Source organism: Orycteropus afer, unplaced genomic scaffold (genome assembly GCF_000298275.1).
Source record: "Orycteropus afer afer isolate SDZICR_OR568_19922 unplaced genomic scaffold, OryAfe1.0 scaffold00505, whole genome shotgun sequence".
Lineage (NCBI taxonomy): Eukaryota > Metazoa > Chordata > Mammalia > Tubulidentata > Orycteropodidae > Orycteropus > Orycteropus afer.
In genome coordinates this window covers 1634696-1649435 of record NW_006922092.1, presented here as the reverse complement: position 1 = coordinate 1649435, position 14740 = coordinate 1634696, and the positions used below count along the sequence as shown (strand labels likewise).

General features: G+C 38.4%; 1 protein-coding gene across 1 annotated transcript in view; it reads right to left on the bottom strand.

Annotated features, from left to right (window-relative positions):
* RASSF6 (Ras association domain family member 6) overlaps positions 1-14740 on the bottom strand; it is an 89283-nt gene that overhangs the window by 55493 nt on the left and 19050 nt on the right. The gene's annotated exons all lie outside the window — the stretch shown is intronic.

The following is a 14740-nucleotide window of genomic DNA, read 5'->3' as shown; positions in this document are numbered from 1 at the left end:
TCTTCTCTCCTCCTTAAAGAATCTTCATCCAGGAGGCAAAATAACACACTGATCTCCTTTTCCTCCCAACTTTCTGCCCATGATTTCTCAGTCTCTTTTTCTAGTTCCTTTATGACCTACAAATTTTGTCATACTCATGGACTCAGCACTTGGGCCTTTTCTCTTTTCTGTTTGGACTCTCCCATAAGTTTCTCTCTCTACTTATAGGTCTATGTTGACCCCATAGCCTAGACTTTCTCCTAAACTTTGTTGTTATTGTTAGGTGGTGTTGAATCAGCTCCAACTCCTAGCAACCCTATGTACAACAGAGCAGAACAATGCCCAGTCTTGCGCCATCCTCATAATGGCCCATCATTGCCACATTGTGTCAGTCCATCTTGTTGAGGTTCTTCCCCTGTTTTGCTGGCCCTCTACTTTAACAAACATGATATCCTTCTCCAGGGAACAACTCCTTCTGACAACATGACCAAAGTAAGTGAGACAAAGTCTGGCCATTCTTGCTTCTAAGGAGCATTCTGGATGCATTTCTTCCAGGACAGAATTGTTAGTTCTTCTGGCAGCCCACAGTATTTTCAGTATTCTTTGCCAACATCACAATTTAAAGACATCAACTCTTCTTTGGTCTTTAGTATTCATCATCTAGCTTTCACAGGCATATGAGGTGATTGAAAATACCATGGCTTGGGTTAGGTGCACCTTAGTCTTCAAAGTGACATTTTTTGTCACTTGCTCATCAACACTTTAAAGAGTTCTTTTGCAGCATATTTGCCCAGTATAATGTCATCTGATTTTTTCACTGCTGCTTCCAGGGGTGTTGATTGTGAATTCAAGTAAAATTAAAACCTTGACAGCTTCAACCTTTTCTCCATTTATTGTGATGTTACTTGTTGGTCCAGTTGTGAGGATTTTTGTTTTCTTTATGTTGAGATGTAACCCATAGAGAAGACTGTAGTCTTTGACCTTCATCAGTAGATTTAAGTCATCTTCACTTTCAGCAAGCAAAGCTATGTCATCTGCCTATTACAGGTTATTAATGAGTCTTCCTCCAATTCTGTCTGATGCTGCCTTCTTCCTCACATAGTCTAGCTCCTCAGATTTTTGCTCAGCAAACAGATTAAATAAGTATGGTGAAAGGATATAACCCTAACCCACATCTTTCCTGATTTTAAACTGTGAAGTATCCTTTTATTCTGTTTGAATGACAGCCTCTTTGTCTATGTACAGGTTCCTCATGAGCACAGTTAAGTGTTCTGGAATTCCCATTCTTTGCAATGTTATCCATAATTTCTTATGATCCACAGTTGAATGTTCTTGCATAATCAATAAAACACAAGTAAACATCTTTCTGGTATTCTTTGTTTTCAGCCTAGATTCATCTGACATAAGCAACAATATCTCTCGTTCCATGTCCTCTTTTGAATCCAGCTTACATTTCTAGAAGTTCAGTCAATATACAACAGCAAGCATTTCTGAATTACTGTGAGCAAAATTTTACTTGCATGTGATATTAATGATATTGCTCAATAATTTCCACATCCTGTTGGATCTCCTTCCTTTGGAATGACACAAATATAGATGTCTTCCAGTTATTTGGCAGGTAGCTGTCTTCCAAATTTTTTGGCATAAATGAGTAACTGCCTCCAGGGCTGCATCCATTTGTTGAAACATCTCAGTGGGTAGTCCATCAATTCCTGGGGCCTTGTTTTTCACCAATTTTCTCAGTGCAGCTTGGACTTTTTCCTTCAATACCATTGGCTCTTGAGCATATGCTACCTCCTGAAATAGCTGATCATTGACCAAGTTTTTTGGGTACAGTAACTCTGTGTATTCCTTCCATCTTCCTTTGATGCTTGCAGTAACATTCACTATATGATATATAATAGAATCTTTCAATATTGCAACTTGAGACTCTAACTTTTTCTTTTGGCTTGAGAAATGCCAAGCATGTTCTTCCTTTTTGGTTTTCTAACTCCTAGTCTTTGCACCTTTCATTATAATACTTTGTCTTCTAGAACCACCCTTTGAAATCTTCCGTTCCACTCTTATTTCCCTATTTCTTCTATTCATCTTAGCTACTCTCCATTCAAGGGCAAGTTTCGGAGTCTCTACTGACATTCATTTCAGTCTTTTTTTGGGCTGCCTTTTATGTTGCTGAAAAAAGATATTTGCAATGAATAAATCTTTGGTCTTGGAAAATTCTAACATGCAATCTCCAGCATCATTTCTATCACCAAGGCCTTATTTTCCAACTGCCCATGATCCTTCTTTGCATCCAACTTTCACATTCCAATCACCAGTAATTGTCAATACATCTTCATTTCATATTTGGTCAATTTCAGATTGCAGAAATTGGTAAAAATCTTTAATTTCTTCATCTCTGCCTTTAGTGGTTGGTGCCTAATTTGAATAATTATAGTATTAACTGGTCTTCCTTGTAGGCATATGGATATTAGCCTAGACTATTACTGACAGCATGGTACTTTAGGATAGATCTTGAAATGTTCCTTTTGACAATGAATGCAACACCATTTCTCTTCGATTTTTCATTTGTAGTAGAGTAAATCATATGATTGTGTGATTCATACGGGCCAATACCAGTCCTTTTTAGCTCACTAATGCCAAGAATATCAATCTTTCTCCATTCCATTTCATTTTTGACAACTTCCAATTTTCCTAGATTCATAATTCATACAATCCATGTCCTGAATATTAATGGATGTTTGAAGTGATTTCTTCTCTTTTGAGTTGTGCCCCATCAACAAATGAAGGTCCTGAAAGCTTTACTCCATCTACATCATTAAGATTGATGCTACTTTGAGGAGGCAGCTCTTCCCCAGTCATATTTTGAGTGCCTTCCAACCTGAGGGGCTCATCTTCTAGCACTATATCAGACAATGTTTCACTGCTATTCATAATGTTTCTAGTAGCCAATTTTTTCAGATGTGAATATCTCCATTCCTCTTTCTAGTCTGTCTTAGTCTAGAAGCTCTGCTGGAATCTTTCCACCATGAATGACCCTGCTGGTATTTGAAATATTGGTGGCATAGCCTCTAGCCTGGCAACAACATGCAAGCCACCACAGTATGACAAACTGACAGACAAGCAGTGGTCCTAAACTTTAGACTTATGTATTTAACTGCCTACTCTATTTCTCCGCTTGGAGGCTAATAGGCATCTCAAATTTAAAATGTTTGATACTGAGCTTCTATCATCACCTGTAACCAGCTCCTCTGATAGTTTTTCCCATTTTAATTAATAAACCACTGCTGTCGAGTCATATCCAACTCATGGCGACCCCCCCCCCCTTGGGTTTCTGAGGCACTATCACTATAGAAGTAGATTGGCCAACCTTCCTTCTAAATTAATAGCAGCTTTATTCTTTTACCCACTCAGGCCAAATTTCTTTGAGTCATTCTTTATGCCTCTTTCTCTCTCTCACTCCCTATCTAGTTCATCAGCAAATAATTTTGGCCTGCACAAATAAATAACTCCAGAATTTGACCCATTGTTAGCTTTCTCACCCTGCTTTAAGCCACCATTGCTTCTCACCTGGATTATTACAGTAGCCTTTTAAATGCCTTCCAGCATTTGTCTTTGCTCACCCGTAATCTATTCTCAACACAGCAGGAATTCTTTTAGTGCAAATATGATAATTCTCTCCTTTTCTCATATCTCTCCAGTGTTTTCCCATCATTCACAATAAAGGCCAACATCTTTACAATGACTTAAAAAGAGAGATGTATCTGGCCATCTGTTACCTCTTTGATTTCATTTCCTGCTACTCTCTCCTTCACTCATTACACTCCATTCCACTGACCTCCTTGATGTTCCTTGAAAACATCAGCCACACTCCTACCTCAGGCCTTTGCTGATTCCTCTGCCCAGAATGATCTTGCAAGATCTTCACATCGTAAGTGAACTTTTTTATTCTCTTTAATTGTTTACTCAAAAGTAACCTTCTCAGGTAGTCCTTCTCTACCATCCAATACAAAATTTGCTTTGCCCAAACATTTCATGTCCTCCTTTTCTCTTTTAATTTTTCCCCTAAATAATACATATTTTACTTATTTGCAACATCTGTCTCCTTCACTAGAATATAGACTCCATGAAAGTAGGAATGTTTGCATGTTTTGTTTACATTAAATTTCATATACGGGCCCTGGGTGGTGAAAATGGTTAAAACGTTTGGCTGCTAATGAAATGATTAAAGGTATATGTCCATCTCTATGTGTCTCAGAGAGAAGCCTGGCACTCGACTTTCGAAAAATCAATCACTAACAATCCTATGGAGCACAGTTCTACTCTCACACCCACGGGGCCGCCTCAGTTGGACTCAACTGGACGGCAATCATTTTATTTTATTTATTTTTTTATATCCCACGTTCAGGGAAGAGTGCCTATTACATAACACGAACTCAACAAACACTGGTGGAAGGAAATTATCAGTAAATTTTTATTCCTGAAAATTGAAACATCCCAAACAAAGGAGAAAAAGCTTTTCTTGCATAAGCAGTTTTATAGAAAAAAAATATTAAAGCACAAATTAGTTTAACTGCTAACATCTCTTTGATCCTCAATATCTTCCATTTCTCTCCCACATGAATAAAGGCTCCATAAGGACAGAGACTTGGGTCTACTTTTTTTCACTACTGACTTAGTACAGAGACTTGCTCCTAGTAGGCACTTATAAAAGAAATACTTACTGAATATTGAATGAAAGGGTTCATGTGTGTCAACGCTTACATGTTTGAAATCATGCAAACATATTTTTGTTTCTGCCTTTTTCTCAACTACAATTTTTAATGTTCACGTTTCCAAAGATAAATACACTTCACACAAGGACCACATAAAATTATTCTGCAGAATTCCTCCACGTTGCCAATCCCAGCATGGCAAGGATTGTGAGGATGGTGCAGGACCAGGCAGTGTTTCTTTCTGTTGTACAAAGGGCTGCTATGAGTTAGAGCTGACTCAACGGCATCTAACAACAACAACATCATTCCCAACCGGGTTACTTTAAATTTTTAATGTTAATGATATTTCTGCTCTAAATCTCTTTGGACACACTGATTTTTTTTCCCTAGGGGTCTTTGCTATAGGATATTTCATAAAAATTATAGTACTGGTAAAAAGAGTGAACACTTTTATAGCTCTCATTATTGAGTGCTAGAGCAGCACACAGAAATTTCAGGTTCACTTGGGATGCAACTCCTGATATGCTGAGCTGTAAGAGTTGTTATAAAAGCAAATGAAGCTTTATATAACCTTATTCCTTCAGCTTCTGTTTCTGATTAAACTGCATTACAAAGTATGATACAAGTATTTTTCAAAATATTTACCTCAGGACCTATACAGTCAGAATGGTTAGTCTGTAGAAGCAAGCCACATGGAAAATATTTCCATACCTGAATGGAGCCTAAGTCTTCCCCAACTGAAATAAATCTCTAAATGACCTAGGGATTTGGCAAACTGTGGCCCAGTTTTATTGGAATATACCCATACTCATTCATTTAGGTATTGTCTGAGGTTGCTTTCCTGCTTTAACTGCAGAGTTGAGTAGTTGTAACAGATGCAACAGAGACCACATAGCATATATATATATATATATATATATATATGACATATATAATATATATATAATATATTTTGTATATATATATACACACATATATACATGTATTTGTAGGATCTCTGGTAGCGTAGTGCCTAAGGCACTTGATTGCTAACCAGAAGGCTGGCGGTTCAAATCCACCAGCCACTCCTCAGAAGGAAGGTTGAGCAATCTACTTCCGTAGTGATGCCGCCTTGGAAACCCAAGGAGGGGTTGCTATGAGTTGGATCCGATTCAAGGGTAGTGCATATGTGTGTGTGTGTGTATGGGAGCTCTGGTGGTGTAGTGCCTAAGGCATTTGACTGCTAACCAGAAGGTTGGCAGTTCAAACCCACCAGCCACTCCTCGGAAGGAAGGTTGAGCAATCTACTTCCGTAGTGATGCCGCCTTGGAAACCCAAGGAGGGGTTGCTATGAGTTGGATCCGATTCAAGGGTAGTGCATATGTGTGTGTGTGTGTGTGTGTGTGTATGTAAATCTAAACAAAACAAGCTGCATTTGAGTCGATTTCAGCTCAAGGCAACCTCATGTGTTACAAGGTAGAACTGCTCTCAAAGGTTTCAAAGGCCAATTGCCCGGCTTTTCTTCTGAAGCACCTCTGGGTGTATTCAAACCACCAACCTTTTGGTTACTAGTCCAATTTTAAACATTTTGTGCTAACCAGGGACTCTTTATATGGCTCACAAAGCCTAAATTATTTATCATCTGGCCTTCATAGAGAAATCTTGTTGACTCTATCTTAGTATAACACATAGTAACTGGATATCACAGAAGTCTTCCATATTTTTCTAAGCCACAGACAAGATATTTCTGATTGCATATTAATGACACTTGGAAGGAATTTTGTGTGTGGAAGACTAGAGCACAGTAAAATCAGGTGTTGATATAAAATGAAGCAAATTAGTGGTACAATATTAGAAATGGAGAGGGAAATTCAGAAGTTACGTGAAGTATAACAATGGTGAGTGCATTCCACCATTTAATTGTATGTACTTTTCCAGAGCAACTTTTGAAGATTGCATCAGATGAAACGATGGGTTGGAAATAAAATCTTAACCTGTAATATTCTTATTTGATTTGTTGGCAGTGGGGACACAAGGAGCTAAAGATGATCTCAAATTGATCATCAGTAGTTCAGTGTACTTTTAAACCAAAAACCAAACTCACTGCTGTGGAGTCAGTTCTGACTCATAGCGACCCCTCTTTGGGTGTCTGATGCGTTATCTCCATGGAAGTAGATTGCCCAGTCTTCCTTCTGAGGAGTAGCTGGGGGGTTTGAACCACCAGCCTTCTGGTTAGCAGTCAAATGTCTAGAGCTCCCAGTGTCATTTTGGGGAAAGCAAAAAAAGCAGAATTTTTAAGATGAGACCCAGAAAGGAACATTTTAGTTTTTATCATCTGGGAGAGAAAGAAATAATAGCTAACATTTATTAAGAACCTGCTACATATCAGTTATTGTTTTAAGTACTGTCAAATGTATTAACCATTTAAATGTTCTCAACTATGCTATAAGGTAGGTCTTACTCTCAATGACAGATGAGGAAATCGTGCTTCTGAGAAATCAAGACATATCCCAGGTCACATAGCCAAGTTGGTCTGCCTTCTCTGCTCACAGGTTTATGCTCTATTCTGTCTTACCTGAGGCAGAAGATTTGAATTCCAAATGTTGTTGCTATGTGCCGTTGAGTCAGACCCGACTCATAGAGAGACTCATAGTGACCCCTCCTTGGGTATCGGAGGCAGTATCACTACAGAAGTAGATTGCCCAACCTTCCTTCCCAGGAGTGGCTGGTGGCTTTGAACCGCCAGCGTTCTGGTTAGCAGTCAAGTGCTTTAGGCACTATGCTACCAGAGCTCCTTGAATTCCAAATAACCCTGGTAAATTAGAGCTTGGATAAGCAATGCAGTTCAGTAAAAATAAATGAAGGACAGTATACTTTAGATAGGAAAAGAAATCGTACAAATAGAAATGAATAAGTGCAGAGAAAAAATAGAAATTAGAAACTTTGTGGCTAATGAGTTAATAATTAATTGTTGTTGTTGTTATTATGTCGTGTGGAGTCAGACCCGACTCATAGCGACCCTTCCTTGGGTTTCTGAGGTGGTATCACTATGGAAGTAGATTGCCCAACCTTCCTTCCGAAATCAGTTAATATTACTTTTTTTTTCATAAAAATTAAACACTCATATTGGGAAGAGTAAAAAAGAGAGAGAAAGAATACGTTGGAGGTATGAGATCATCTCAAATTATCTCATGGATAATTTCTAAAGAAAGGTGTGAAAAAATGTTAGGCTACATGAAAAATTTAAGATTGTAAAAAAAACAACTTGAAAAATTATTCTTAAAAGGACAAGAGTTTTGATCATTCTACATGAAGAAATGACAACTGAGGGAGCATGTCAAAACATTCCTTATCTGTAACTACTTTATAATGAATAGATACTAGTTAATTTACCCTTTCTTTGTTACAGACATAGCAAAAGTAAAGACGTGCTTGCAACTCAGCATGAGGAACTTGCAGAAAGTACAGTGGAACATTTTCAGGAACTAAGAATTGTTTACTAGGAGTTGTTAGGATAAGTCATGAAGTGAAAACACAAAATCTCCTCTGAAGGCCTTCCAACAAAAATGCTTATCTTTCTCAGGTATTTGGGTGTGTCCTGTTAGGGCAAGAATGACATTTTAGGTTGACTCTATAGGAAACCAGTGCTATGTATGTAATGTCATCTGGGTCAGTTGACTGATTTAATTTATATCCTCTAGCAGAAGGCCTGCAGTAATGTTCACTCATTCATACAGGCCAGAGTTACTGTGTGGGTACAGTCAAGGAGCCTCAGTCATATTCTGAGGGTGAATGAGAGCTTCAGGAAGCAGATGCTGCCTATGGTGAAACTTGGAGGATAGAAATGAAACAATAGAAGAAAGGTTTGAAGAACTTACCAGGAAAAGAAAACAATACTAACAAGGTCGTGTAGCTAATTCTATAATTTGTGGAGAAAACTCAAAAAGTATAATGTGTAAAATACACCACTTTTCTGTCAGTTTGTTCTACTGTGGTTGCTATGATGCTGGAAGTTTTATCACTGGTATTTCAAATATCAGCCAGGTTCAGTCCTAGTGGACAGGATTCAGCAGAGCTTCTAGGCTAAGGCAGACTAAGAAGAAACTCCTAGTAAGCTACTTCTGCAGATTAGCCAATGAAAACCCTACGGATCACAACAGAATATTGTCCCATATAATGCTGGAAGATGAATCCTCTATGTTGCAAGGCACTCAAAAAACACAGTGGCTGCAACTGTGGACTCAAGTGTAACAACAATCAGGAGGATGGTGCAGGACAAGACAGTATTTTGTTCTGTTATATATCGGGTCACCATGAGGCAAAGTCTTCGACAGCAACTAACCACAATATGTAAAATAGGGAGTGGTGACCAATCAGCTAAAGAAGTAGGAGGAGCCCTGTGATCCATTTTTAGAAACTTAGATTTTATTCTACAGGTAATGGACAGTCACTGAAAGTTATAAGCAAGAGAAAAATATGATGGTACTAAGGGATAATAGCCTTGGAAGGAAGATGGGGCAATCTACTTCCATAGCAATACTGCCTTGGAAACCCAAGGAGGGGTCACTATGAGTCAAGTCCGATTCGATGGCACATAACAACAACAACAGGGGATAATAGGTACAGTATGGAGAATAGATTTCAGAACAAGACAAAATGCAAGCAGCAAGTGAATTTGCAGCACTTTCTGGCTAGAGGTACAGAAATAAGGCTGATGCTCCATGAAAAAGTAATAAAATGTCCCATGTACACGGAAGAATCTAAATATCAGAAGGGGCCTCAATAAGTATAGCAACTGTATGGTTTAGGGAATCTAATAAACCAAAACTAAAGTCATGCCATGGAGTCGGATCCAACTTATAGTGACCCCTCCTTGGGTTTCCAAGGCAGTACAACTACAGAAGTAGATTGCCCAACCTTCCTTCTGAGGAGTGGCTGCTGGATTTGAACCACCAGCCTTCTGGTTAGCAGTCAAATGCCTTAGGCACTACACCACCAGAGCTCCTAGGGAATCCAATAGCAATCACTAAAGTTAGTTATCTGGGCATCCCCTAGGCAGGAAAGAGAGCACCGAGTTAATATATACTGTGCCTCTGGTGGTGCAATGGTTAAAGCATTTGACTGATAACCAAAACACTGGAGGTCTGGACCCACCAGCCACCCTGGGGGAGAAAGATGGGGCAATCTGCTTCCTTAAAGATTTACAGCCTTGGAAACCCTGTGGGGCAATTCAACTCTGTCCTGTGGATTGCTATGAGTCAGAATCAACTGCATGGCTGTGGGTTTGATTTCGTTTAATGCTTGTCAGTGGTAACTTTTCAGATACTTTATGGTCCATTTACATGTTACATATGGACTCAAAGGAGGAGAGGGGAAATCTGTGCACCTCTTCCTTATGAGAACCCAAAGAGTTTCCCACCCAGCCTAGACCAGATGATTCAGCAGGCCTAAAAAAGCTATAAAATAGGTGATACGAAATGATTTTATATTCACTGTCTTTAGTTTACAAATTTATGTCAAGAAATCACAGGAATGGCCAAGGAATAGACAAGGAGTTAAAATAGCCTGTATGCTTTTTGTGTGGTCATATCGAACTGATTTTCTAAAGAAAAGGCTTTTTTTTTTTTTTTTAGTGTGAAATACTGTATCACACACAATATTAGCGGGAGAGTATGGTGTTTTTACTAAAGTGAGGAATGACAATGAAGAATGACTGTAATGAGCGTGTGGAATCAGAAGCATCCCCAGGACAGAAGCTGTGCCGCCGGCAGGCAGGGAAGGTCCCTAGTAGGTGAATGATGGACGCCGTGATTCTTCATCACCACCCCTGGAAGAGGACTAGCCACGGAGAGACTCCACATGGGGTACCAGGTGTGGGAAAGGGGTGCTGAGGATATCGCAGGGTTCCTGCCCCTTTAAGGACCCAGCATGGTTGTAGCGAGTAATTGAGGACAGAGAGCTAATTGTAAAACACTTAGGTACTTTGTACTTTCTGGGCTGAATTGCAGCTGCTCAGCAGATGGGAATTTCCCACATTTTGACATCTGCCATGAATAATGGACTTAGTAAGAAATGACTTCCTCAATTTTATCAGACAATTCAACCGACCTGAAGAAACACTTTTTTTGATTGTATAAAACACAATAGGCATGGATATGGGACAATATGATGGGTGGAAGTGAATTATATCCATAGATATAATTGCAATTTTAATTCATAGATTTCAATTTAACTTTAATTCATAATCCATAGATAGAGTGGATGTCATAAGAGCTTTCCTCTTGTTTTATTAATGATTAATAATGATTTACAGAATTAAGCCGTTTCCTTCTCTGGAAACCAAAGTACTTTGCCTCATTCATTATGAAGTGAACCTAACAATTTGGACTCACAAAGCTCCGGTGGCATAGTGCGTAAGGTATTTGACTGCTAACCGGAAGTCTGGCAGTTCAAACCCACCAGCCACTCCTCAGAAGGAAGATTGAGCAATTTACTTCCGTAGTGATAGTGCCTTGGAAACTCAAGGAGCGATTGCTATGAGTCAGATCCGACTCAATGACAGTAAGTTTGGGTTTTTTTTTTTTTTTGGGAGGGCGAAGCAGGAATATTGTTTATGCTGCAAACAAATACAAATATCAGAGCCTGCCACGTAGCACAAAATAAACTTCAGGGGAAAATGCAAGCCAACGTAGCTGTCAAACGCGTACTTGGCCATGGCTGTGCTTTCTAAGTTTCTGTTACTTCTCTGTCTCTAGATTTGCTGAAAAATGTTTATGGTTCAAATCAGGCAACCACTGAACTACCTTTCAACAGTGACATTCAGAACAACGTTCTACTGTTTGTGTTACCATATTTATGAGCTGAAACCTAACACATTTCAAAGAGTCTTTTCAAAGAGAAGAAGAGGCAGAATAAAAAAAAGCTAACTTGCTCTTTCATTCGTCTAGTTTCTTTTTTACTTACTCTGGTTCAGATTGCTAAATTTTAGAAATGAAATCATTTAGCAATTTCATGTGTTATATTCAAAAAGCTGAATTTAAACTTTCTATGTGTGTCCTTATTTTGTAAAACAACAATGGAAAGGAATAATGTAAAGATAACGTGAATTGATTACTTGCTGAGAAGTAACGTTACAAGTGATTATTAATATATGATTAATATTATATGATTCATATTATTATGATGATTAATAATGATTAATATGATTATTAATATTGCATTTTTGTATATTTTCCAAACCTTATAATGATTGTATAAGACATTCCTAATTTTTTTTTCATAATTTTACTTCCACAAAGACATAATAAAATACAAATGCTTGGAAAGGTGGAGGCAGCATATATGAGTACAACAGAAAAGAAAAAATAGAGCCTTATAAGTATTAACACAAGACAAAGCAACATTCCATAACAACAACAACAACATGGAGTAGCAAATTCTCTTAACCCACTTCATCCTTTATTATTCTCAACTTGAATCCTGGAATTAAAATTCCAGGCATCCTTCTGCAGCCCCTCCTCCTTAGGCATCCAAGACTCCAGATCTTTGACCTCATCCCCTATCTAGCTCAGTTAAATGATGAAGGAAAAAAAATCCCTTTCAACCTGTACAGACAGACTTTTCCTAGCTAGTAAAGTAGGTTACCCACATTTCCATTGCAAATGAAGGGATTGGGTTCCAAGGTTTGAAAACTGAGAAGCAGGGGAGAAGAGGGCTATCTCCATTGAAGGAAAAAAAAAAAAAATGCAAACCTTAAATTATCTGTGAGTTCTGAATTCTGTTTGACTCTCCTAACTTCAAAGCTCTGGAGGGGGTCATGTGCCAAAGGGGCTGCCTTTTTTGCAAAAGAAAAATTTCTAACTCAAGCAACTCTGCTGAAGAATCATGAACTGTACTGGTACTGCTGGTATTATTGGGATGGTGGTAGCTGGGCTTTGTTTTCTCCATCTTTTCAAGCATATCTTTCCTTAGACTCTAACTCCATTTTCAGTGTTGATAATTGACAGTAAAAAGAACCTGGGAGCTTTGTAAAAACCCATCAGTGATCTGATCAATCAGGCAGTATGACCTTATGGTGAATTCTTTCACCTCCTACCATATAACCACTCTTCAGCTGCTTTTAGTCATTTCGTAACTTTCATATTTTGTAGGACATTCTGTTTTTCAAGATTACCCCTGTAATAAATGGTACCGGAGCTGTTAGTGGATAGAAGTGCTACATATGTCAGTGTCTCTCAGGTCCTCAATTCCTACAACTCAGATTAGAGAAAAAGGTTTAAAGGATAATAATTTCACGGTATTAAAAAGAACCTTGCAGCGATGACTCGAAAACCACCCACAAAGTTTTCTAAATTATGAAAATCCCCTCTCTTAATAAAGACACTTTACCAACTCAAAACAGGGTAACTAGATACATTTATAGGAAAAAGAATAAAAAGATCAAGGCAAAAAATTATACATACATTTTTAATGCTCATGCTTCTGAAGAAAGCAGGGTGTGCTCTAGATCTGATATCTGATTATTTTTATGATCTTTTAAAGATAAATATTAGTGTTAGGGATTGAATTGTGTCCCAAAATAAGTGTTGATTTCCTGGCCTTTGTACTTGTGTATGTGATCCTGTTTGGAAATCAGAGTTTTCTTCTGTTATGTTAATGAGGCTATACCACCTAGGGTGGATCCTAAGTTTTATCACATCTGAGTTATGCAAGACCAGAATAGACTCAGAGACACACTCACGAGGTAAGACAAATGCCATGTGAAAATTATCTACAAGCCAAGGAAAACCAAGTAACCAAGGAATGCCTGGGGCTACCTACAAGGAAGGAATCAGTAGAGTCTAGATCCTGATTTGCACTTTTAACCTCTACAACTGTGAGAAAATAAATTTCTGTTCTTCCTTTTTTTTCCCCCTATTTATTTTTTTCATTTTATTTATTTTATGTTTCTGTAGTGTTTCCTCCCCTCCTCACCCACCCCGGGTAACCAACAAAAAAAATTTCTTTCCATATATAAACCTCCCCTTGACTTTGTTTAATAGTGAACTAATACAATATCTGTCCTTCTGTGATTGACTTATAAATTTCTATTCTTTACCAACAACTACTTGTGGTATTTCTGTTACAACAGTTGTAGGTAGCTAAGATAATCAGTGTTTGATTACCTAACACACGGATATATTTTCCAACAACCTCAAATGAAAAGATACACCCTCTTCCCTACTCCCTACTATTCCCTATTATTCCTTATTACTCCCTGCACTTTTTAGTTTGGCTTCAAAGGTTTTTATTTATTTTAGTCCACAGCCTACTATTCCATTTGGTAGCTGCAATGAGTTACTTCCATATCAGAACTTGTTTTCTGATATCACATGCAGCTGACTTCCTAGGTAGTGGTTAAGGCATTCACCTGCTAACCAGAAGGTCAGTGGTTCAAACTCAGTTGGGGAAAGATGAGGCAACCTAATTCTGTAAAGAGTTACAGCCTTGGAAACCCAATGGGGATCACTATTAGTCAGATTCGACTTGATGACAGTGAGAGGCTGCCTAATTCCCTGGCCTGTGTCCTCTTCTTCCACTTTCAAAACAGCAACAGCAGATGGAGTGTCACATTGTGTTACTCTGAACAGGTTGTGGAGAGGAAAGAAACAGTGAGGGAGGCCTGTACTCTATAATGTTCTCTTCTGGACTAAAAAACACAGTAGTATGTTCTCTGACTCACAGCCCTGACCTTATTCACAAATCAGTATTAATATTTATACTTTGATTGTAATTCAAAGTCAAAATCCATTTTGATGAGATACAGAGTTTGTTTCTAAGAGGCATTTGGGGGCTAACAATATTGTCTGAAAGCTCTAGGAAAATTGTATGTCCCTGTGTGTATACAGGGGCAGATTATCCAATAAGTAAGGAAACCAGTGTTTCTTTGCTATTCATAAGGTTTTCCCTGGCCAATTCTTTGAGAAGTAGACGGCCTCTTCCTTCTTCCTAGTCTGTCTCAGTCTATAAGCTGGGCTGTTACCTGTGCACCAGGTGCATCTCGCTGGGTTTTAAACACCAGAGCCTCA